Below are 26,683 nucleotides of genomic sequence, written 5' to 3' on the forward strand. Positions count from 1 at the left end.
GTGTACTCATCACTTGTTGCTATGCTGCTTCTGGCAGAAGTCTGACCATCTCACGTCCCTGTGTAGAAACCTTCAGAGGCTCCCCATAGCTCTCAGGACAAAGTCTAAGCTCTTTACTCGAGCTCCTGACCATTTCCACAGTATCATTGGTCACCACTCCTCTGATTTTTCCTTGCATGCTACCATCCACCCTCATGCAACCACTAACATTCCCACCAATAGTAAATCCCTGCTTCTGGAAAGTGTGCTCTAAATTAGGAGACAACGAATTGCTTCTGTAAAGGGCCACATAGCAAATAATTTTGGCTTTGTGGCCAGGTAGTCTCTGCCACAATTACTTAGCTCTGCCTTTGTGGCATGAAAGTGACATAGATAATACTTGAAATGAATGGGCATGATTGTGTTCTGATAAAACTTTATTTACAAAGACAGGAAGCAGGCTAAGTTTGGTCTAGGTCCACAGTTTGCTGACCCTTGCTCTAAATGATGATTAACATTCTATATAATTGCTTTTTTTTATGTTCAGTTAGCCACTGTATAGTACATCATTAGTTTTTGATGTAGTGCTCAATGATTCATCAGTTGCATATAACACCCAGTGCTCATCACAACACGTGCCCTCCTTAATACCCATCACCCAGCTACCCCATCCCCCCATCAGAAACAAAACAAACAAAAAAACCCAACATTCTGTATAATTGCAATGTGCCTCATTGTCTTTTTTTTTTTTTTTTTTTTAAATCTTTTCTCCCTGCTGGAATATTCCCTGGCCCCCTTCCTTATACTCCAATTCACTCTTCCTGTCTTAAACATTCCTTTGCTCCAGGAACCCTACATCTTGAGTTTCTTAAGCTTTGAATCATGCTCCTCTCCTGGACACCATAACACACTAGACCACATCTACTGCCCCATCCCTTTGCCTGTCTCATCCAACAGATTCTGCTCATACCAAGGGTACAGGCCATGCCTTATTCAAGCAAGTATTCTCATAGGACCTGGCACAGATATCTAGTCAATATTTATTGAATAAATAAATGGACACTGAAAAACATCATTAGGCTCATGCTCAGGTTCGGGTGTGCTTCAAGCTTTAGTCACTCCATTTACACTGATGTTCCAATGCACTGGGGATTCAGAATGTTGGACAGCTCTTTTTTAAACTTAGGGACTTTAAAGAATATTGATGTCTTACCCCTTTACCACGTAACAGACCCTATGTCCTTTCTTTTTCTTTTATGTTTGTTACTTTCTGTGTACTTTTTAAATGAAAGTTTCATACTGCCTATAACCAAGGACACCTGGTTAGCCAGGTGTCACTTTTTCCATCATGCATGGTCAAGACTCAGGTGTAACATGTTTGTGTAAAGAGGGTCTGGGGTCTACATCCTTAGCTACCCAAAACACAGATCTAGGGGGAGGTGTGTATCAAGAACGCTATTATAGCAATGCACCCAGCCATCCTGCAGATCTGTCTCTTGCTTCAAAGTGTTTGGACAGAACAGACCCAGGGAGACCCCTCCTTCCAGCTTCTAACTACCCTCCAACCTCTTCCAGTCACGACCTTCAGAACCATCTGCTCAGCCGCCCCCTGTCTCTGGGACCAGCCAACATTGTATTCTGAGCTTAGCTCCTCATTGCCAGTCAAACAAGAGTTTCTAGATTTGTCAGTTACTCCATCAACGTGGAGGCTGCCATTAACCACCTCGTCAACGTACATCTGTGGGCCTCCTACACCTATCTCTCTCTGGGCTTCTCTTTCCATCTTGACAATGTGGCTCTGGAGGGTGTAGGCCACTTCTGTGAGTTGACTGAGGAGAAACGCAAAGGCACCGAACATCTCTTGAAGAAGCAAAACCAGACTGGCAGCCGTGCCCTCCTCCAAAACATTCCAAAGCCTTCCCAAGATGAGTGGAGTAAAACTCTAGATGCCACGGAAGCCACCATGGTTCTGGAGAAGAACCTGAACCAGGCCCTTTTGGAGCTGCATGCCCTGGGTTCTGCCCAAGCAGACCCCCAGCTCTGTGACTTCTGGAGAACCACCTCCTAGATGAGGAGGTGAAACTTATCAAGAAGATGGTGACCACCTGACTCACCTTGTCATGTGGCTGCCCGCCCCCCCACCCCCCAGCCCAACTGGGCTGGGTTAGTATCTCTTTGAAAGGCTCACCCTCAAGCACAACTAGAAGCCTCTGGAGCCCAGCAGTCTTTAAGGACCCTCCCTGGCATCCCCCTGGTATAGGGGCTTCTGCCTACGCCTCTCCCTGAAGCCACTAGACAGCTTTTTAACCACCCCAGATCCCCTTCCCAAACTGTGGGCCAAATGGAAACAATAAAGCTTTTTAGAGGAAACAAACAAACAAACAAAAAAGAATGCTATTGTGTGAGCCTCCTCCACATTTCTCTCAGTGCCTCTGATGAGGAAGCTCCAATACTCCTGCTGAATGTTCTCACCCATATTCTCTGCTAGAGAGAATTTCTCCTGAATTAAGTGTAGTGACTAAAGAAATTTAAAAAAGAATTATAATAAAAGCTAGTGTTCATGAAGCACCTGTTACACAGTGTACGTGCTTTAAGGGCATTAAAAAATGTGATTCTCATAACGGTAGAGATACAGATATCATGATCTTCATTTACAGGTGAAAGAACTAGGAATTAGCACAGTGAAGCGATTTTCCCCAGATCTCACAGCAATCTAAACAGTGGAAGCAGAATCCCAACCCAGATCTCTGTGACTAACAAGCACAGGCCTTTTCTATTTAACCATGTGGGGCAGTGGACCCCAAGTAAGGTTGCCAGATTCAGTAAATCAAAATACAGGATGCCTAGTTAAAATCAGATTTCAAGTGAGTAAGAATTTTTTTTTTTTTTAAGTCCATCACTCTCAGTGTTTGCATATAAAGTATGTAGGCCAGGGTCTGGCACAACAGTAACAGCACTATTCCTACTACAAGTCAGAACCTATGTTGGAAACAAACGCCCGTTATTCAGCACCGGGTGGGGGGAGTTTCATGAGGACAGAAACCAAATGGGATCGCATGAGGTCATGCTGACTGATGGATCTTCCTCTCCCTTCCTTTGCAGGTTCCCCTTTACTAAAATTAACGTGCAAAATGGCTCATGGCTTAAGATTCTGTAACATCTCTAGCCAGCACTAAGGGCTTAATACTATTTGGTGAAACCCAGGGCCATGGGTGAAAGTGACCCAGATGGTAAGAGATTGCTTTGACTCTAGCAATGAGAGGAGAGAGAACATCCTGTTTTGTTTGTGTATGTGTTTTTGTTTTTGTGTGAGTGTGTGTTTTGTAATCAATAGTTGCTTGAGCTTGTGGAAAACAAAACAGGAAATCTCTCTGGACTTTGTGAGTTTCACCATCCAAGCTGCTCTTGGGAAGAAATCCTGCCTGTGAGTCTCCACATCTACTGGCTCTTTCCCAAACCATGAGGAACAGAATGGGGACTGGTGCAATGGCCAGGCAAACCCTGGAGAGAGCTCAAACACACCCTGATAAAAGGCCTACATCAAAGAGGGAGCCCTGGCTAGGCAGCAGGATCCAGCATTGTGTCAGGGCAGGATCACGCTTTCCTTACGTCTCCAGCCCTTGCAACATCCCATCTCGAATCCAATTAGATCCCAGGGGAGGAGAATCATAGAATGTTCCAGCTTCAAGGGACTCTGTAAATCATCTAATCTAATCCATTTGACAGATCAGATACAGTGGCTCAGAAAGGCTAGTGGGCTGGTCCAAGGTGAGAGAGCAACTTTGTGATGAAATGATTCTATTCTTCCATTTAATCCTAAAATTACCCTTTGAGATGGATGTCCGATCCCCATTCACAAGTGAGCGTGGAAGAGTAGCGACTTGAACTGAAGTCCATCTGAATCCTGGCACCCTGGACCTTCTCAGGTCACACAGGAACAATAAATGCCAAGATTTCATCCAAAACATCCTTTTCGGCTGCTCTGTTTGGATCCCATGCTGATGTGCTGTTTGTGCGTGTCCATGAGTGCGTATGCCTGTGTGTGTGTGTGTGTGTGTGTGTGTGTGTGTGTGTGTGTGGGCGCGCATGCTCGTGCGCGTATGTTCTCAGAGGAAAATGAAACCTTACACTGGAGGCATTGTTGACTCCTGGCTTTGGAGTCAGTGAAGGGAATTAAGAAACAAATCCTGTACTTAAACAAGGGTAAGGACTACATTTGCATGACCATTGGTTTTCATAACAAAGAAATGCTTCCAACTTCTGGCTAATTAGCTAGCACACCAAACTGGGCAGGAGGAGAAAACAGCCACAAAAATGTTAAGCAATCAAAATAAACTAGGATTCATTTCTGACTGGATGGTTACTTCCCTATATGAACTTGCCTAGTTTAAATTATGGAGTTACTCCTCTCTTTAAGCCTTAATTTCTCCACCTGTAAAATGAGGACACGGAAGATATATTTTTGAAAGTTTAGTGTAGTTCAGTTAACATTCATTGATCTTCCTACTCCATACCACCTGCTGTCTAGGTGCTAAGAAATGAGATGAACAAGACGTGGTAGCTAACTTCTAAGGACTCACGGTTTAATGGTGAAGACACAATCACAATGAACCACAATTATGGTTCAAATGCTATGAAGTAATACACACAGGAGGCTGTGGGAATACCAAGGAAGGGGCTCTTCCAGCTCTAAAATTCTGACAATGTCTTCAGAATCTTAACTTTAATACTCCTGTATTTGATTAAGATACTGGGGACCATCTATATAGAGTGTCACTAAGCCTGTGAATTAAATTCCATACTCCATACTTAAAATGACTCTCTTTTTACACTAAAAATCAAACTGGGGAGGCTGATTCCAAGTCTGCTATTTTTTATATTGAGATGATTCTGGTCTGTCTGACCAAAAAGATGCCCTTTAGTCTTCACTCAAAGCTTAATGGATTTTGTTATCTCCACGGTGCTATTAAGATTGGTCTTATGGCTGTTCAATCCTCTTCTCTAGGCAATTGTCCTAGCCTCCGGACCAGCCTTTGAGCTCCAACGTCACCTCTTCCAGCACCTCCTCTCCCAGCTTTCTCTAACATCACTACTGATTCCACCCTCTTCCTCCGACTCCTCCAAAGTCCCACCTCCTTCTGGTTAAAGCCTCTGCTTCCTAACCTGACATTCAAAATCCTTTGTTGTTCAGCCTGTGGCTCCTCTCCCAGGCTCTCCCCACTGTATCCACTCTAGGATCCGGCACACGCCAAGCCTTCTCTTATGCTGTGCCTTTGTTTGAAAATGCCCTTTCCCCATTTTTTCTCCTTGCTGAATTCCAGGAAACTGTCCACCAGGACCCTGCCACACTTGAGAAATTTTGTCTCTACCTCCACTAAATTTTTGCCCATTTCACATTTCCTTGCGATTTGCTTATTTATGTGTCCTTCTTGCTTATTATACTGTGAACTCCTCCAGGCCAAGGTAATATATTTGACTAATCTCTGTGCCCCCAGCTCTAAGCAAAAGAGCAACACACAGTAGCGTCCCAAAAACATGCGTTAAATTCCATAGATATGTAATAGGATGCTCTGCCTGGTATTAAACTTATACACTTGCCATTGTTTTTCTTTTCTAGCAAAAAAGATAACAGAAATGCAATTGGTCACCATAAAAAGACTAAATGTCCATGAAGTCACTGAAGGTACATTAGGGTGGGGTATGGAGGTAGAATCCCTTCTGAAGACATTTAGAATTACTGCTTGGAGGAGAATAGGTTGATAGCTTTTTGCCAAGGGAGTGCTTGGGTCTAAATAAAAATCTCCTAGGTCTCTAGACAAAGATGGGAGGAAGAGAGATGGGCCTGGTTGACATTCTAGCTTTGTAGGGAGACTAATTCTTGAGCCCATGCCACACGTTTGATTGGTCAGAAGGGACTAGGATTGATGAACATAGGAAGGATTAAAGAGGACATCATGGCAGTGCTTGTGTGGAGGCAGAACCAATGGTCTCTAGCTCAGCCTGGACCTCTGGGATAGACCCTACCTGGGCCATTTTCCATCCAGTCATCAGCATACTCCCTAGTCATGGCTGCAGGAGATGCCAAGCACTCATTTCCCTGGTAGTTACAGGAGCTGGAAGGCCAGGGACTGGAGCCCCCATTCTTTGAGAATAGAACCAAAAATGTTGGTGTGCCCTGAACTTGACGAGATTAGCTGGTCATCTTGTTAGAAATCAATGACTGCATAATTAAGCAGCCTGTGTGAGAACACATTTGGGGAAGAGAAGTGAATCATGTTAGTTGACTTAAGTCTTCTTATTCTCAAACAGAGCAGGAAGGCAGGTATAGTGACTTTAAAACACGATCCCAGATATCTCTGACATTTCCTTCATCATGAAGTGGGATCTAGGTCCTCTCCCCTTGGGTCCAGGCTCTATAATTGCAACCAAAAGAAGTACTACTGCTTCAATTTCTGGCCCCAAGCCTTAAGAAACTGGCAGCTTCCCCATGATGTCTCTGGGGATACTTGTTCTTGGAGCCCAACCACCATGCTGTGAGGAAGCCCAGACCACATGGAGAGGCCACATGTAGGTATTCCAGCCAAAAGACCTAACTGAGGCCCCAGCCAACAGCCAGGGTCATCTGTTGGATATGTGAGCATGGAAGCCTTTGAGATAACTCCAGCCATAGCCACCAGTTGATTGCAACCAAATGAAAGAGCCAAGTAAAAACTATGAAGCTCAATCCCCAAAACCATTAGAGAGACTAATAAAATGATCACTGTTGTTCTAAGCCAACAATTTCTGGGATTACATGGCAATAAATAACTGGGAAAGCAGGTAATTCATCCCCGAACAATTCTGAAAGATTGCTTAGAGGAGGTAGCAACTAGGGACCAGCCCACCAAAGGGAATTAGAAACCTTAGACTACATACATATCTCAGGAGCTAGAGGGCTCTGACGTGCATACACACATACTCAATGTCACAGATCCCCAGTATATCAGATCTAGAAGAGCCCTGAAAAGTGATACTGACCTTCACAATTATGCGGACTAAGAGGCCCAAAGAGGGGAAGAGACCTGTCCAAGTTTACAACACAAGCATCTGGCAGCAAATAAACCAAGTTTTTCATATCGATAACATTCACTACATGAGGCTGCCTACCTTTGGACCTGGCTTCAAGCCACCAATTGCTATGTTGCTAGACAGGAAACAACCTAATAATAACAATACTTACTGAGAATGTACTAAGCACTTTAATACATGTTATCTCATTTAATCTTACTGTTACCCTTATGAGGCAGATTCTGTTACCATCCCCATTTTACAGATGAAGAAACTGAGGTTCAAAGGGTGCAATGGACTATTCAAAGTCACCAGCTATAAAGTGGTAGAACAACTTGAACTCAGGTCATTTGATCCTGAAGCCCATTCTCTTAGTCATGGCCATTATGAGCAAGCAATATTCTCACTAACTAGAGGATGTCAGTAGTAATACTTAACATTTATTGAGTGCTTACTGTAAGCCGAGCACTATTACGCTTTCCATGTATTACTCCTCACAATAATTTTAAGTGCTTTAGATATATCGGCTAATTTAATTTTCCCAACAACCTGTGAGATAGGTAGAATTATTAGGTTCCATTCTACATTTGTGCCCAAGGTCATAGGGCTGGTCAGTGACACAGTCAGGATTTGAACCCAGAAAGTCTAGCTCTAGAGCCTGTGCTCTGAAATATAAAGCCTCCAAATACAAACTTTGATGGAGACAACCCATGTTTTTTAATGTTATTTACACCCTGATTCCTTCCACCTTTATTGTGTGTATATATTGTGATCTCTCACTCTATCCATGGGAATAGACCAATGAAAATGCCATATGTAATTTCCATTTTTGTAAGTCAAAAGTCAGCAATGCCCTATGGTTTAATGTAATAGCAGCCACAGGAGTGAATAAAATTCCCCAGGACGAGGATACAGAGCATGAAAAAAGTCTAAGACAGCAGAATCCCAGGGACTCTAGCCTTTTCTGAGTAACTTGCTATGTGACCTCAGTACGTCATTTACCCTCTCTGGGCCTTATTGTCACCTATAATATCTTCAACTTGTACATACACTCCACAGCATTGTTGGTTCTGATAATTCTCTGATTTGTGTCCTGGATTTTACTTTTTCTCAAAACTGCCCACAATTTCCCCATCCCTTTTAAAACTTCCCATCCTAGATATACTGCTTGGGATCCTTTAAAAATTCTTACCGGCAGACAAAACTATGGAGACAGTAAAAGGATCAGTGATTGGCAGGGGCTGATGGAGGGGAAAAATGAACAGGTGGAGCACACAGGATTTTAGGGTAGTTAAATGATTCTGTATGATACTGTGCTGGTGGATACATGTCATTATACATTTGTCAAAACTCAATGCACAGCAAGAGCAAACCCTCATGTAAACTGTGGACTTTGGGCGATAATGATGTGTCAGGATAGGTTCATCAATTGTAACAAATGCACCATTGCAATTTGGGATTATGATAGTGGGGGAGACTCTGTGTGGGGGGAACATAGGAACTCTTTGTACATTTATGCCCAGTTTTGCTAGGAACCTAAAACTGATCAAAAGAAAATAAAGTCTATATTTAAAACCTCCTGCCAGCTAACGTGCTTTGTGTAGAAGAGATCTCACAGACTTTGCGCATGCTATGGATGGTTTCTGAAGAAAGAGAGGTATAGCATGAAGAGAAGAGACGCCTATGAAGCGTATCCTTATTCTAGCCTGGTGTTAGGGCATCCGTCGTCTGTTAGCTCTCATGTGCCTCTCAACGACCTGTACATGCCGTAGCTCTTACTGTCTGCAGTAATCCTTACAGATGAGCCCGTACAGGGTCAGAGAAGAGAAGACAGCGCCCAGAGGCCCCCAGAGAGAACAAAATAGAGCGGAGTCTCTAACTCCAAATCCCAAGCTTTGCGCCCTGACTTCCCTTGTCCCACCCCTCATTTTCAGGTGCTAAGTCAGATCGCTCTATTCACAGGGCCACACAGTGAAGGAACACTAACTGGCAAGGACCCATTTCCTATATGAGAAATTGTACAGCTCAATCTATGGCTCTTAAATCACAGAAATGACACCTAATTTCCCCTGTCAGGGTAAACTTCTCTTTTCAAGCCATTCTCCCCTGAATGATGAGAGCCTGACAGAACAGCTTGTTAATCTGGGTGACAGGGGGAAGACGTTTAAAGCCAGCCAAACCCCCCTCTTGCCACACTTACTTCTGCTAATGAAAAAATATTAGAGAAATAAATATACAACCCACTGAGATGCTCCTGCATGGGGCACTGTCAGCTGTCTGTTTCTCAAGATGTACAGAGACAGGATGATAAGGTTATATGATCCTCAGGCAAGGAGCTGTTTTTCTTGTCAGGTCACCCCATATTTCAGTTCCCATCCATCTCATCTGGAGGATGAAGTGCTAGGTTTCAATGCATTAAAAATAACAGTAAGCATTTTTGAGCAATACCTACGTGCCAGACACGGTGCTCAGTGCTTGCCAGGAAGAGAAGCATTTTATTTGCACTGCAATGCCATGCTTTGGGTACTCCTATCACTCTCCTTACATAGAGAATGAGACTGAGGTCACAGGGAGTTTGGGTTCCTTTGTTATGTTACATAGCCAGTATTTGGCAGAGCAAAATTCAGACTCAAGCTCCTCCCATTCCTAAATGCATTACCACTATGAGCAAATTTAATCCTCAGACAAGCCCATATATTAGGTTGTACTGACTCCATGAAATCTTTAAAAAGGTTGAAACTTATAAAAGTTTGGGTCACGTATGATCGAGTGACTTGAATAATGTCACAAACCTAGGATAATTCAGAGTTAGGATTCAAACACCAGACTGATTCCCAAGACTGAAGGTTCTTTTCTGCCCCATTTTTCCTAAAGACTGAAGATGGGTGGGGATTGAGATGCATGGCATATTCTCAGGACAAGCCAGGGTGACCTGTTGACCTTGTTCTGTTCAGTCCTAAGTCCTTACTGGCCAGAACAACACTCCAAGGTGTGTTGCTAGGAATATGAATTCAGTGGGATGTTAAATGATTTTAAAGTTCAAAAAAAAGTGGAGGTGATTAGAGAGGTTGTCTCTATGGTCAAATAAACTTAGAAAAGACTAGATTAAAAAAAAAATAGATTGCTCTACATAGAACTTTCCAGAGCCATTCATATGCTAATGGTCAATGGGAGACCCTAAGAAGGTAATGCATAAAGTGCAGCATTTCCCAAACATCTTTGTCCATGGAACTTTTTTCCCCCCACATGGCATCTGGGGATCTGGTACTTGGCAGAGTCTTTTCCATATTGCGCTCATCTAGATTCTAGGCTGGACACCACGCTCTCTGCCAAGAGCTACTCAGGAAAAAGAGCTCATCCCAGCTCTGTCAGTAACTGTGCAACTTTGGCCAAGTCAGTCTCCCTTTCAGGGACTCAGTTATCCTGTCTTTAAATAAGGGTGTTGAATATTTTTATTGCAGAGGCTCTAACCTTCTGGCAACACCACGAGTGCTAGAAGTATTTGTAACTCCCACTTATGCTGCTCCAACTCCTGTTGAATCTTCCCCAGGCATCCAGCCCAGGTACTTGCAGCCTAGGCCCTGGACCACTGATGACCTGAGCCCTCCATAATTGGCCTCCTGACCACAAATTCTGCCACATCCCACTAGGTGGCTAGGAGTCATTTGGATGCCTTCGTGCTGACATCAGGCCCTCCAAACCTCTGCTTCTTGTTCTAGCATCGCCTCTTGCCACCGCTCTTTTTAGACTCTATTCTCCAGCCTTGCTTTCTCACCTTTAGCCATTTATATGCTATTTCCTCTCCTGGAACTCTTCCCCCATCCCATAATTTCCCCCACTGACTAATCTATCAAGTCTCAGCTTGGAAACCACCTCTTGCAGGGGACATTCCTCGACCCCCCAAAGCTGGAATAGACCTCTTCCTTTGTAACATATCTTCTCCCACCTTCCCCTATCATAACTTATTTTACTGTGTTATATTTTATTGTAGGTTTCATTGCTTATCTGTCTCTCCTTATAGACTGTGTACAAATTGAGGTTGGAGCCCTCCTGTCTGCTTTGTTTATTATTTAATCCCTACCACCTGACATAGAGTAGGGGCTGTAACTGATTAATCAATTGGTCTATCATAAATTAATGAATGTTAAGAACCCTAATCTTGTTGTATCTCTTGTCCCTTTTGGCCTTAGCTTAGAAGATTTCTCCCCTGCCTAGGGCCTCAGGATAATTCTGTGTTTTTAACCTTTTCCATGCCCCTATCACATGTTAACTTTACTTCTAAGACCAGCCCAGGAGATCTAAGAGCCAAAGCTCTCGACTTTTAGAAAGCTTCCATATCCTCCAGTAAAATATGGAAGGGTTTTTTCAGCTTTTCACACAAAACGTCCCAAATACCAGAAGGGACCAGTACAAAATTACTTTGAAGTCTCTTTCTTAAATATTTATGCAAAATGCATATTCTACTCTACAATACACGTGAGTTGGTTTTAATATTAAAACAATGAAGTTTTTCCCCCCCAAAAATGTTTCTCACAGTGTGATCTTTGGGCCTCTTCCTTCAGTAATGACCTGAAGCACTTACTAGAACTTCAGATTCCCAGGCCGAACTCATCCACAGTGAATCAGAATCCTGGAAGAGGTAATCCAGAATCTGATTTCATATACTCCCAGGTGATTCTTACATACTATTAGTTCAAGAATCCCCTATCTCTTTATCTTGTGGCTTTGGATATATCTTGGCATATCATAGTATATCCCCCTGGGTTAAGGTACTCCAGTTTGAAAATAAAAACCTATAGGATTTTATTTTAATAGATATCTTTCTGGTATCAGATACAACAAACAGTTTGGCAGTCATATTTGAACTAAATAATCCTGTTGCTTTCGCCAAAGGTAGTGGGACCAAAATTCATTACTTGGCCTAAACTGGACCAATTAGGTTTTTTTTCCCCTGGGAATTTGATTCAAATGGTCATTGGTCTGTGAGTGCTTGAACTGGCATGAGATACAAAGCTAGACTTGGCTATGGGGTCTTGGCAGGTTAAGCTACATTCACAGAGACCAAAAAATGTAAGGAGGGGAGTTAAAGAAAGAGAAAGAAGCAGAGATGGCAGGCTCTGGAGTTATTGCTTCCTAGATGTTGGGGGCTCTGCTATGTTCTCTGTTCTTGGGTTACATGAGAAATCACTATATCATTATAGTAGTTTCTCCATTTTTTGCTTAGAACATTTCAGTGGGTTTCTGCTTCTTACCAGTGAAAGAGCCTTGACCAAGGGAAGTATAAACATTCTGTTCTTGGCCTGGCATAGAGGGCCCTTCCCACAGAGATGTCAAACAATCCCTCTAGCCTCATGTCCTACCACCCCAGTCTGCCCCAGTCCCACAAATCAGCTACACGGAACCACTTGGTGGATCAGATAAGCAACAAACTTTTGTCAGCCTAGAATGCTTTTCCTTCATTCTACCTTTGGTCACATCATACTCATTCTTTAAGACCCACTACAACTGCAATCTGCTCTGGAAACCCCTTTCTGATTTCCCAGCAGAACTGAAGGCTTCCATTGCACCTTGGACAACATATCTGCTAGTAGATACAATATTTTATTGAATTATTTATTTGTATGCCTATCCTCTCCACTGAACTTTTCCTTGCCTTATTTTACCAGAAGCTCCTTGCACAAGGCCTGGCCCAGAGCAGGTACTTCATAAATGTTTGTTGCACGACTAAGTGTTGTGTGGATGACTGGGAGCTCTTTGGATGTCTAATCTATGTTATCCTAGCAGACCTTCTCAGTCACCAGGGCAATAGACTCACTTACATTGTTCTAAACTATCTCCAGACCATTTGTCCTGCCTGTCACTGAGCTGATAGCAGTTGTGAAAGTGATGAATAGCAGACCAATTATGAGCAACAGGAAACATCAGTTATAACTCCAGGGAGAAGACGCAGCCATATCAGTAGCCTCATCCATCTAATCATGAGTCATGTTCCCAAGGCATCTTGCCTTGTGACCTTGAACTGCCAAGGGCTTCTTAGTCTTATACAAATCCAAGTTCTTCAGAGAACGGCTCCTCCTCTCAGCCTGTCTCCTACAAGGCGTTGCTCCTGGCCCACTCAGTCCTAGAAGGGAAAACCTGGATAGAACTCACACTTCTCCTAAGGGAAGCTTTTAGCCAAGGCTCCCAGCCCCACCCAATAGGCAAGACCTGTCTTCTAAGGCCTGCTATCTTTTAACAGATAGTAACTCCTCTCCCCTGTGGTGAGAACATCTGGAGATGAGAGGCAGTGGGAAGGTTTCAGTTGGAAGATTTGTCCAAGATTGTGGAGTTTATGTCGCTAAATGCTAGCTTAAGTTAATGGTGAGTTTCTGAGTAAAGGGCTGCAAAGCTTCCCTTCTGTGGCCACTGGTGACCTCATTTTTCCAGTACGCCCATTTTCCCTTAGGAGGCATCTGAAGGAGGCAGTCGCTCCAGCTGATGAGGCCTCCATTCTTGGGCCTGTGGGTGGGGGCAGGGAAAGAAAGGTCAGAGGACAGGAGGGGACATGCTTAGTCTAGACTCAAACTAAGCTTATCTTTGCCTTTGAAAGGAAGACTTAGAAATTTAGCTGGGGAGATTATGAAAAGGGGGATTTCTACCCCATTCATTGTAGTCATATTTCCATCAGGGTATACTGGGACTCTGAAGTCTAGATCCCTTAACCCATAAAACAATGTTATACATGCTGGAGGGACAGCAGGGCATGGAGGCTAAGAGTATAGTCTTTGGAACCAAACCCCTGGGTTCAAATTTTAGTGTTATCACTAAGCAAACTGATGAAGTGACTTCAACTCCATGTTTCATTTCCACATGTATAAAATGGGGATATATTAATGCCTACAGCAGTAAGGAATGTTTAAGGATCATTTGTAAAGTAACTAAAATAATGCCAGATCTATACATGTGTCTCCACATATACATATATTTGACAATTAGATGAATGTTGACAAAGTCCTAAACTTGGATATTCTCTACATGGAAGCAACATACTTATTATAAATTATTATTATCTATTATGAACATAATAAAGTTATTATTTATGATTATTTATAGACAAAAGTTATTCTAGGCACATCTATGCTCAAAATAATTTTTATTATTTTTAATATTTTTTCAATGGGGAAAAATAAATCACTAGAACCAACTGCCAAAGGGACATTAAGATTATCTTTGCCTTTGGGGAGGTATGCCTTTCCTAGTTTCTGTGAACTAACTACCCTTCTGATTTTTTAATCAATGGATGTCTGAGGATAAGGCAATTACTATTAACTATACACCTACTCTGTGCTGAATGTTTAATCAGCAGCAAGAGCAGAAGCAGAAGAGACAAGGAAGAAAAGAAAGAGAAAGGTGAGGGACGTTGAAGATGAAGGAAGAGGAAAGAAGCTGCAACTAACACTGATCAAATTTTGAATCATAGTTGGCATTGCTAAGTGCTTTATATACATAATCTTACCTAAGCTAACAATAATTCTATGAGTTACATCATCCTCATGTTACCTTCACTGAGATTCTGAGTAAGTTATATCTCCATAGTATGTGGCAAAATAAGAATGTAAGCCTAGGTCTATCTGATTCTTGAACCTTCTTTTCTTTGCATCTATCATCTTACATGATATCCAGAACCATCCTAGAAAGCAAATGTTCTTACAGACAATGGACCTCAGGTAGAATAAGTCACTTGTGCAATACTATAGCCATAAAAAGTAAAATCTTGCCAGACGAACATGGATGGACCTTGAACACATTATGCTAAGTGAAATAAGTTAAGCAAAGACAGACAAATACCGTATGCTCTCACTTATATGTGGAATCTTAAGGGGAAAAAAAGCTCAAAGATAAAGAGAGGCTGCTCAGAGGCAGGAGATAGGAGTGGGGAAAATGGGTGAAAGAGGTCAAAAAGTCGAAACCTGCAGTTATGAAATACATAAGTTATGAGAATGCCATATACAGGTTTGCAATTATAGTTAATAATACTGAGTTGTACACCTGAAAGATGCTAAGAGAATAGATCTCAAAAGTTTCCATCACAAGAAAAAAATTATAACTATGTGATAATGGATGTTAATTATTAATGAGACTTATCATGGTGATCATTTTGCAATGGGCACAAATATTGAATCATTATGTTGTGCACCTGAAACAATATACTGTTATACATCAGTTACATTTCACTAGAGGAGAATGAGGAGGACTAAGAGGTCTTTGTTGAGTTCTGAGACAAGAACTTCAATTAGATAGTGGAATAGCTTCCAAGAAACTGAGAAGTGGCTAAGAGTTGAAAACAGAGCAGAAGTTTCACCACCAAGGAAAAGTGAAGAAAAAGATAGCGACAGGAAAGACTGTAGAATCGAAGAAAGGTTATTTGATGATACAATAGGCTGGCCTATGTCAAAGTGTAGAGGAAGGAGCCAAAGATGAGGCAGTCTCTACAGCTTACATGTTGAAACTACAGGCTATAGAACCAGAACTATTGGCTGTGTGACATTGATAAGAGATTTCTCCTTCTGAGCTTCAGTACTTTCGCCACTCAAAAGTTATGCTTTGAATGCTTACTATATACATGACACTAAAGACAGAAGCTATTGTGACCAAGGACAAATCCAGAAGTCTGGAAGCAAGAGAGTTGCATTTTACCCTTAATTCTGTAAGCAAGTGAAGCAGTCTCTGTGTGTTCTAACTTCTTTCTTCATAAATCATACATCATTAAGAAGGACAATAGACATGCTGGAGTTCTTTCAGAGGCTATTAATCAAGACGGCTGGGATAAACTGAGTCAGAGTTAAGAACAGACTGATTTGATGGAAAGCTATTGAAGGAACAGAGGATGTTTACCAGAACTAAGGCCTAAAATGTCTCCAAATACCTGAAAGACCGTCACTTAGAACCAGGAGAGAGGACAGATTTTTATTGAGCTGCTTCTATGTGCCAAGCATTGCTGCTAAGCATCTTACCTGGATCATTTTAGTTAATAATTTGTTAAATTAGGTACTTTAGTTAGAAACAATTCTATAAAGTAGACATTATTAAGCCCATTTTACAGGTGAGAAAACAGAATCCTAAAAACTTAAGTAATGTGCCCCAAAACACAAAGGAATTTTGTAGCAAAGCTGATATGTGAATCTTCACCTCTTTGATTCCAAAGTATATGCTCTGTCCAGTAAGTCAATAGTAAGTCTATTCCAATATAGTTTTGATGAATGGAACTAGAGACAAGGATAGGAAATATATAGGAAAGTATTTTGACTCAATAAACAAAACATTCTAGTAGTGAGTGAACAAGCTGCTTAGGGGTTATTGGGCAAGCTTTACTTGGAATATTCAAACACAGCCTCTTGTAGGGTATAGTAGAAAAGATTTAAGCAATAGACTAGGATAGGACTTGATGCTTGGATAATCCCTTCCATTTCTGAATCTGCCTGCTCTTTCTTTCTCATAGGCATGGTTTTAAATAAAATAAAATAATGAAATGTGGAGAAGGAGAAGGGAAAGGAAGAGGAAGAAAAGGAAGGGAGGAGAAGAAAAGTGAGAGCTTGTCTATACTCAGCACTTACTATGTACCAGGCAGAAGGCTAAGCACGTAAGACACCCATCTCATTTAATATAATAACCTCAGAAATTAGGTATTATTATTATTAACCCCACCTCACATCTGAGGGAACTAAGGTTCAGAATTCCTTGCCAAAAGTCACATAGGAGAAAAGGAACAGCCGGGACTTGATGACAGATTTGACCAGCATCAAAAACAAACTCTTAACTACTAGATTAGAAAGATCAAGTTATCCTATTAGATCACCTTGGTCTATGGGTGTATCAATACTGGTTGTGGGAAACTGCCAAAAAATCAAACCTAGTCAACCTTCTAGACCTAACTACCAAGTTACAAGAAATACAGGGGCAGAGGAACATGTTAGATGATACCATGGGGATGCAATGAGCAAAATCCAGGCTGGGGACAAATGACCCAGTTTTCTTAATAAAATAGCATAGTAATGGTAATGGTATTGAAGCTATGTTTTTTTAGCCCTTATCTTTTGGAAATATTGACTTTAACATTTACACATAAAATGACATAATGTTTGAGGTGAGACAGAAGGTGACACAGGCTTGGTGTGAGTTGATCACTGTTGCAACTGCAAAGTGAGAGGTACATGGAGGTTCATTACACTAGTTTCTCTGCTCTTGTATACGTTATAGTTTTTTAAACTAAATTGTTCTGGGTTGGGTAGCAGAAGACCCAGGGATTTAACAGTGTCCTCCCAAATGGGAAAATGTGGAGATGAAGCTGAAAAAGAAAACAAACATGCGATCCCAGGAGAAGCCCCATTTTTCAAGGGTTTCTCTTCCTCCCAGGACTTGAGTTTATAACCTGGAACCCTTCCACTCAGAAATACTAGGATAGTATAAACACTTCTCTGTTGACCAGAGAAGGCACTGCACAGATTGACTGTATAACGGTACAAACTCATGCTGCTTTCAGCTGCATCTGCCTCGTGAATTGTGAGACACATCTGGAACGACTTTTTGGTTCTTAGAGAGAAACAGAGGGGAGAGTAGAACTGTTTGTGAATTCTTTCTGGGCCCTTTGTATCACTGCTGACTGAAGTTGTCTAATGACCCAAGAAGAGCCTCCGGTGAACAGGGCTAAGCTCCAGAAGGGATGGGGCCTACAGCTTGCTTTGTTCCTGGAAGCCCAGCACCACCCTGGCTGGGGCAATCTTTGCATGGTCATGTGATGGATGAGTGGTTGTGGGTGAACTAGAAAAGCGATTCCAGCCCTGGTTCTGATAAGTGTTAACCCTTTCAGGCTTCAGGGGTGGCATCTACCCTTTCTGAGCCTCAGTTTCCTTATTTGTAAAATGAAGATAAACATTACTACCTTCATAGGCCTTTTGAGAGGATTAAGGGGGCCAGTGTATGTGAAAGCACCATGTGAGCATACCAGTGTAAGTTGGTAACTCATTCACTTTTTACTCATTCATTCATCTATTCTCATTGAGAATTTACTGAATTTCTACTATGAGTCAGGCAAGATACCAGAAGCTGTTGATGCAATGCTGAGCAAAAGTTTGCGCAGACCCTGGTCTCATGGAGTTCACCCCCTAATGTACAGGACAATTGTTTGACTCAATATCAGGAAGGATATTCTAGAAGTGAGGGAAACAGGATGTTTGGGGTCACCGAGCAAGCTGTTACTGGGAATGTTCAAACAGAGTCTACTACATTTGCAAGGTGTAGCAGAAAGGAATCAAGAAGTAGACTAGGGTTGGACTAGATCTTGTCCAATGCCTTCATTCCTGAGTTTACCTGCTCTTCCTTCCTCACTGGCACTGCTATCATCATAAAATAAAATAATAAAATGTGAAGGAGGAGGATACACAGACATTAATCAATTATAGAACATAAAAGTATAATTAGGAACAGAGGGGCTCCTGGGTGGCTCAGTTGGTTAAGTGTCTGACTCTTGATTTTGGCTCAGGTCATGGTCTCAGGGTTGTGAGATGGAACTCTAAGTGTGTGGAACCTGCTTAAGATTCTCTCTCTCCCTTTCTCTCTTCCTCTCTCCCCCAGCCCCTCCCCCCCACTCACAAGCGTGCACTCTCTCTAAAAAAATAATAATAATAGTTAGAAACTTTGATAACTGCCATGGAAGAAAGATAAAAAGACTCAAGAAAGTACATAAGTAAATGGGGAGCTTATCAAACCCGGAAACTTCAGTGGCATTCTGGTGCGGGAGTAGCAGTTAACTCAGAAAAGGAGGGGGATGGGTGACATGCATGCCAATTAGAGGGAACAGCATGTGCAAAGGCTCTCTGGCATGACAAAGTATAGCCTTTCCAGAAACTGGAAGATTGCCAGTGACTAGAAAACAGAAAGCAAGGGGTGTAGGGGCAGGATGAGTTTTAAGAAGTTGGAAGGGCCAGTCCTAGCAGCCCCATGTAGGCCACAATAAGCACCTCCGCCTTGATCCTAAGGAATCGGAAGGCAGTTAAGTGTTTGAATGAGGAAAGTGATGAGAGTAAGTTTTAGTTTTGAAAATTTCACTCTGGCTACAAGGAAGAAAATTAACTAGAGGGGGCAAGGATCATTGTTAGCCAATGAAGAGGCAATTACAATAGTCCAGGCAAAACTTGAACCAGACTGGGTAAAAGTGAAGTTATTTGAGAAGTTCTTAAGAAGAAAAATTTATAGGATTTAATAATGGGCTGTAGTTTTAGGGGGGATGAGTGCAGGAAGGAAGAAAAGTATCAAGTATATCTCATTGGGTTTCAGGATTACAAAAACTGAGATAGAAAATACTATCAAAAAAGGCAGTCTTTTATGGCAAATGTAGTGTCTGCAAGACTTATAAATGAGAAGCCACCCTATTTCCGTTGGATGAAGGGATTCAACCCTGGAATGAATGCAAGTGAACCAGTATAGATAATAGAAGTAGCCAATTTTTTCAAAAATTTTGGCCATTAGATAAAGAAATGAAGACAGGGGCACCTGGGTGGCTCAGTCGGTTAAGCGTCTGCCTTCAGCTCACGTCATGATCCCAGGGTCCTGGAATCGAGCCCCGCATCCGGCTCCCTGCTTGGCTGGGAGCCTGCTTCTCTCTCTCCCACTCCCCCTGCTTGTGTTCCCTCTCTTGCTGTCTCTCTCTCTCTCTGTCAAATAAATAAATAAAATATTAAAAAAAAAAAAAAGAAATGAAGACACAGTAGCTGGAGAAGATAATATGTAATGATAGTATCTTCAGTATACATTAGACTTCCATTTATGATCATTTACAAAATTGAAGGGAAGTAGCTAATAGAGAGTATAGCAAAATGAGAAAAAAGCTCAGGAGCCCAGGTCAAACCATGGTTCTACCGGTTCCTATTTCTAGGGACTAGGGGCAAGTGGTCTAACATCTCCATGCCTCAGTTTACACAATGGGGAAAAAAGACAATAATAGTACCCACCATATGAGGTTCATGAAAGGGTTCAGTGAGCTAAGTATATAAAGGGCTTGAGCTGAGCTCCTGGCACAATTGAAGTGCTCAGTAAATGATTGCTATTAAAAGTACAAGGGAAAGACATTATGCCATTCTCTTTTTTATCACATTTGCTAACTGAATTCAATGTCCCATGGGGCGGGGGTAGGGGGAGGACGCCCTGTGCTCTGACATGCAAAAATGTTTGCATTTGCTAAGTCTATATGTCTCTTACATCTTATTGAAGCTGGTAGTCTTCTGGTCCCATGAAATAGCTATGTTTTCCAGTTTTGCAAGTAGGCAATCCAAGCATTAAGTTCCTCTTTTGTAATTGACCATGAGCGTGTTGAGTAATATGTGGAGTATTTCTCCCTCTTTTCTTTGATCTTCCCTCTTGCCAAGGACTGCCTGACAGTCTGGTTTCTGGCCAGTGCACCTCCTCAGAATGCACAGAGATGGAGAGGAAGTGGCCCACAATAGCAGAGATTTACGCCAGATTATAAGTACTTGACTTTCCTAATCCCTAAACAAGGAATTCCCTGAAGGAACTTCAGAATGAAAGAGACATATGAACCATGGTTTTAGATAGTGGTTCTCAAGCTCAGTGTGTATCAGAATCACCTAGGAAGCTTGTGAAAATGAAGATTCCCAGCCTCACCCCACCAGAGAAAAATAATCAGTAGGATGAAGGCAGGAGCCTGCATTTTTAACAAATGCCTCCTCCATCCCGACTGATTCTGAGGATTTTGGAGACCCTCTGAAATCCAAGTCTCCATATCCCACTAGGTACCCCTGACCTCACTTGTTCTGCTTTGCTTTTTTTTTTTCTCTTCACCTTCTAATATACAATATTATTTACTACTCTGATTGTTTGTTTTTTGTCTCCCACACATGCTCCAGTAGAAATTAAGTCTCCAGATGGTCGAAATATATGCCTGTTCTGCTCTCTAATGTATATCAAATGCCCAGAATAGTGCCTGACCTAGAGGAGACCCTCGTAAATACTTGATAAAATTATTTGAATTGAGTCCCCACACTCCCAGCCATCTCATATATGAACTTCTGTAGTGGAAACCCTAACTGGTCATCTTATTTTAGTCTTCTACAACGTTTGGGGCAAGAACATTTAGAAAGTATGTGGATGCCATGTATCCTTTTTGCCAGGAAAAAGAAGTTGATAATGTATAATTTGGCATAATTTTCTGAGGATAGAGATCCAAAGACCCTTCAAAATCAGAGATCTGCAGGCCCCAAATTAATAACCCTTGGTTATTTTTTATTATTATTAACATATAATGTATTATTTGTTTCAGGGGTACAGATCTGTGATTCATCAGTCTTACACAATATACAGCGCTCACCATAGCACATACCCTCCCTAATGTCCATCACCCAGCCACCCCATCCCTCCCTCCACCCTCCACTCCAGCAACCCTCAGTTTGTTTCCTGAGATTAAGAATCTCTTATGGTTTGTCTCCCTCTCTGGTTTCTTATGGTTTCATTTTTTCCTCTCTTCCCCTATGGTCCTCTGCCTTGTTTCTCAAATTCCACATATCAGTGAGATCATATGATAATTGTCTTTCTCTAATTGATTTATTTCGCTTAGCATAATACCTTCTAGTTCCACACAGCCCTGGTCACTGAAATTCACTCTTCACAGGTTGCTGTAGTTAGTCACCTAAAAGTCACATTTATTTTTATTTTTTAAGATTTTATTTTATTTTTTTTTTTTAATTTTTTTATTGTTATGTTAATCCCCATACATTACATCATTAGTTTTAGATATAGTGTTCCATGATTCATTGTTTGTGCATAACACCCAGTGCTCCATGCAGAACGTGCCCTCCTCAATACCCATCACCAGGCTAACCCATCCCCCCAACCCCCTCCCCTCTAGAACCCTCAGTTTGTTTTTCAGAGTCCATCATCTCTCATGGTTCTTCTCCCCCTCCGATTTCCCCCCCCTTCATTCTTCCCCTCCTGCTACATTCTTCTTCTTTTTTTCTTTCTTAACATATATTGCATTATTTGTTTCAGAGGTACAGATCTGAGATTCAACAGTCCTGCACAATTCACAGCGCTTACCAGAACACATACCCTCCCCAGTGTCCATCACCCAGTCACCCCATCCCTCCCACCCCACCCCCCACTCCAGCAACCCTCAGTTTGTTTCCTGAGATTAAGAATTCCTCATATCAGTGAGGTCATATGATACATGTCTTTCTCTGTTTGACTTATTTCGCTCAGCATAATACCCTCCAGTTCCATCCACGTCGTTGCAAATGGCAAGATCTTATTCCTTTTGATGGCTGCATAATATTCCATTGTATATATATACCACATCTTCTTTATCCATTCATCTGTTGATGGACATCTTGGCTCTTTCCACAGTTTGGCTATTGTGGACATTGCTGCTATAAACATCGGGGTGCACGTAGCCTTTCGGGTCCCTACTTTTGTATCTTTGGGGTAAATACCCAGGAGTGCAATTGCTGGATCATATGGTAGCTCTATTTTCAACTTTTTGAGGAACCTCCATACTGTTTTCCAGAGTGGCTGCACCAGCTTGCATTCCCACCAACAGTGTAGGAGGGTTCCCCTTTCTCCGCATCCACGCCAACATCTGTCATTTCCTGACTTGTTAATTTTAGCCATTCTGACTGGTGTGAGGTGGTATCTCATTGAGGTTTTGATTTGGATTTCCCTGATGCCGAGCGATATTGAACACTTTTTCATGTGTCTGTTGGCCATTTGGATGTCTTCTTTGGAAAAATGTCTGTTCATGTCTTCTGCCCATTTCTTGATTGGATTCTTTGTTCTTTTGGTGTTGAGTTTGATGAGTTCTTTATAGATTTTGGATACTAGCCCTTTATCTGATATGTCATTTGCAAATATCTTCTCCCATTCTGTCAGTTGTCTTTTGGTTTTGTTGACTGTTTCCTTTGCTTTGCAAAAGCTTTTTATCTTGATGAAGTCCCAATAGTTCATTTTTGCCCTTGCTTCCCTTGCCTTTGGCGATGTTTCTAGGAAGAAGTTGCTGCGGCTGAGGTCGAAGAGGTTGCTGCCTGTGTTCTCCTTTAGGATTTTGATGGACTCCTGTCTCACATTGAGGTCTTTCAACCATTTGGAGTCTATTTTTGTGTGTGGTGTAAGGAAATGGTCCAGTTTCATTCTTCTGCATGTGGCTGTCCAATTTTCCCAACACCATTTGTTGAAGAGACTGTCTTTTTTCCATTGGACATTCTTTCCTGCTTTGTCAAAGATGAGTTGACCATAGAGTTGAGGGTCCATTTCTGGGCTCTCTATTCTGTTCCATTGATCTATGTGTCTGTTTTTGTGCCAGTACCATACTGTCTTGATGATGACAGCTTTGTAGTAGAGCTGGAAGTCTGGAATTGTGATGCCGCCAGCTTTGCTTTTCTTTTTCAACATTCCTCTGGCTATGCGGGGTCTTTTCTGGTTCCATACAAATTTTAGGATTATTTGTTCCATTTCTTTGAAGAAAGTGGATGGTATTTTGATGGGGATTGCATTGAATGTGTAGATTGCTCTAGGTAGGATTGACATCTTCACAATATTTGTTCTTCCAATCCATGAGCATGGAACGTTTTTCCATTTCTTTGTGTCTTCCTCCATTTCTTTCATGAGTATTTTATAGTTTTCTGAGTACAGATCCTTTGCCTCTTTGGTTAGATTTATTCCTAGGTATCTTATGGTTTTGGGTGCAATTGTAAATGGGATCGACTCCTTAATTTCTCTTTCTTCTGACTTGTTGTTGGTGTATAGGAATGCCACTGACTTCTGTGCATTGATTTTATATCCTGCCACTTTACTGAATTCCTGTATGAGTTCTAGCAGTTTTGGGGTGGAGTCTTTGGGATTTTCCACATAAAGTATCATATCATCTGCAAAGAGTGAGAGTTTGACTTCTTCTTTGCCAATTTGGATGCCTTTGATTTCTTTTTGTTGTCTGATTGCTGTGGCTAGGACTTCCAATACTATGTTGAATAGCAGTGGTGATAGTGGACATCCCTGCCGCGTTCCTGACCTTAGGGGGAAAGCTCTCAGTTTTTCCCCATTGAGAATGATATTCGCTGTAGGTTTTTCATAGATGGCTTTTATGATATTGAGGTATGTGCCCTCTATCCCTATACTCTGAAGAGTTTTGATCAAGAAAGGATGCTGTACTTTGTCAAATGCTTTTTCTGCATCTATTGAGAGGATCATGTGATTCTTGTTTTTTCTTTTGTTAATGTATTGTATCACGTTGATTGATTTGCGGATGTTGAACCAACCTTGCAGCCCAGGGATAAATCCGACTTGGTCGTGGTGAATAATCCTTTTAATTAAGATTTTATTTTTAAGTAATCTCTACACCCAACATGGGACTTGAACCTACAACCCTGAGATCAAGGGTTGCATGCTCCACTGACTGAGTCAGCCAGGTGCCCCTAAAAGTCCCATTAGTCATGTCTTTCCCTTGACCCAAATCTTGAAGGTGGACTCCCCATCATTTACATGGTTCTCAACTCCCTTGATGCGGCATTCAAAGCTGCCCACAGCTCAGCCTCCTACACACCATTTTTCCAGTTTGATCTCTCCCAAATCTCTCAGACCTGTTACAGAGTGACTGAATAAACACATAAGCTTTAGGGGCGCCTGGGTGCCTCAGCTGGTTAAGTGTCTGACTCTCCATTTCGGTGCAGGTCATGATCTCAGAGTCCTGAGATTGAGCCCCAAGTGGGCTCCACACTGAACATGGAGACTGCTTGAGATTCTCTCTCTCCCTCTGCTCCCCGATCCCTGCTTGCGCACACACTCTCTCCCTCTCTTAAAAACAAAAACACACACATAAGCTTTAGACACAGTCATCTCAGGCTTGAATTCTGACCCCACAAGTTGCTAGCTATCTGATCTTAGATAAATTACTTATCTCTGTAAAGCCTCAGGTTTTGCTTTTTAATTTGTGAAATGGGCATAATAGTGCATATTCAAATGTGTTGGGGGATAGAATGAGATATTACTGATATACAGAGAGTGTATATTAATATACACATAAAGCATTTAAAAATGCCAGGCATAGAGTTGGCACGCAGTAATTGTTGGGTTTTATTCTTCTGTTCCATATGTTTGGCATATAGTATTTGACATAACTTTCTTTCCCCCTTCCTTTACAATATTCCTTAGTCTCGACCAAGATTTGTCAAACTTTTTTTGTAAAGAACTAGAAGCAAATGTTTTTGGCTTTGTGCACCATACTCTATTCTGTGGCTACTACCGTACCCTGCTATTGTTTCAGAAAAGCAGCCATAGATGATCTGTAAACAAGTATGTGGCTAGGTTTCATAAATGTTATTTATAAAAACAGGTGACATGCTGGATTTCACCCACAGGTCACAGCTTTCCAACTCTGACCTGGGCTAGCTTTGGAACTTTACGGAACTGGGTTCAAGCTTCTATTAAATAGGGATCATAAGAGGACTTCCCTCACAAGTTGCTGGATGATTAAATGAGATAAAGCCTGTAAAGCCCTCGGCACAGTTTTTGGCATGTGATACACATCCCGTAGATGGTATTATCCTCATCACCAACAGACTTGCCTCAAGCTGTTCCATGATCTGCCCATATCCACCTTGCCTGCCCCAAGAATCTTTTCCAGACTCTCTCTGACTTTCTTTCTCCCACTTTTCTAACACTGTTGGAATGTCAATTGTATTATTTGAAAATAAGTCATGCATGAATGCAACATATGCAAGTAATTATAGTTACTTATGCGGCTCTTCTCTTCGTCCACTAGACTGTGAGCTCCTTGAAGGCACAATCTGTGTCTTACTCCCCCCCACCCCCAGCCTGTTTCCTAGCACAGTATCTGGCACACACTAAGCACCCAAGGCAAGGGGATGGCGGTGATGGTGCCGCAGTCATGGTGACAGTGGTTGTGATAATGGTGGTGGTGATGGTGGCAGTGGTAATCATGGTGGGGGGCTGGGTGATCTTGGCTGTTAATTTCTTTTCAAAGAGCAGTCATTTGGAGTTCTCTTCTCAGTGAGAGCCAAGGAGTGTAAATAGAGCAAACAAGTCCTTCTGGCAGAGAGAGAGGATCTGCTGGAAAGTCAGACAACCACAACAAGACCAAAATTACACATGGCTCTTCCTAGAGCAGCATGAAAAGAAAAAGAAAAAACAAAACAAAACAAAACTCACATGACTGGAAGTCAGGAGACCCGAGCACTAGGAAAGAATCATCCATCTGTAGAGTATTTTACAGTCCTCAAATTGCTAGCAAAGGGTGTCTTAATTTTTCTATGTGACAGCCCTGTGGGGAAAGTTATGAATACCCATTTTACAGATGAGGAAACTGACTCTCAGAGAGATGAAAGGCATTGCTGAGGCCAGAAGCCACGCCTAACTACTTCAAATTCAGAACTGGCTTTGTGACTGAGAACAAACCATTCCTCATCTTTAGGTCTTACTTTTATTATTTGCAAAATAAAATGTTGATCTGTAAAATGAACAGGGTATGATTTTAATATCCCCCTCTACTCATAAATGCTGTGTCACTGCAATAAGTACAAGATATGTACACCTTTCTCTTCTCAATATTAATTTAAGGAATAAAACTGTTAATATCTCTGGATGGGAAATAAATGGCAGGTCA

At 41.8% G+C, this 26,683-nt stretch overlaps 1 protein-coding gene across 6 annotated transcripts in view; it reads right to left on the reverse strand.

Annotated features, from left to right (window-relative positions):
• Nucleotides 1–26,683, reverse strand: part of ASTN2 (astrotactin 2) — an 877,839-nt gene that overhangs the window by 156,162 nt on the left and 694,994 nt on the right. The window lies entirely within an intron of this gene.

Source organism: Phoca vitulina, unplaced genomic scaffold (assembly GCF_004348235.1).
Source record: "Phoca vitulina isolate PV1807 unplaced genomic scaffold, GSC_HSeal_1.0 scaffold21, whole genome shotgun sequence".
In the NCBI taxonomy this organism is placed as follows: domain Eukaryota; kingdom Metazoa; phylum Chordata; class Mammalia; order Carnivora; family Phocidae; genus Phoca; species Phoca vitulina.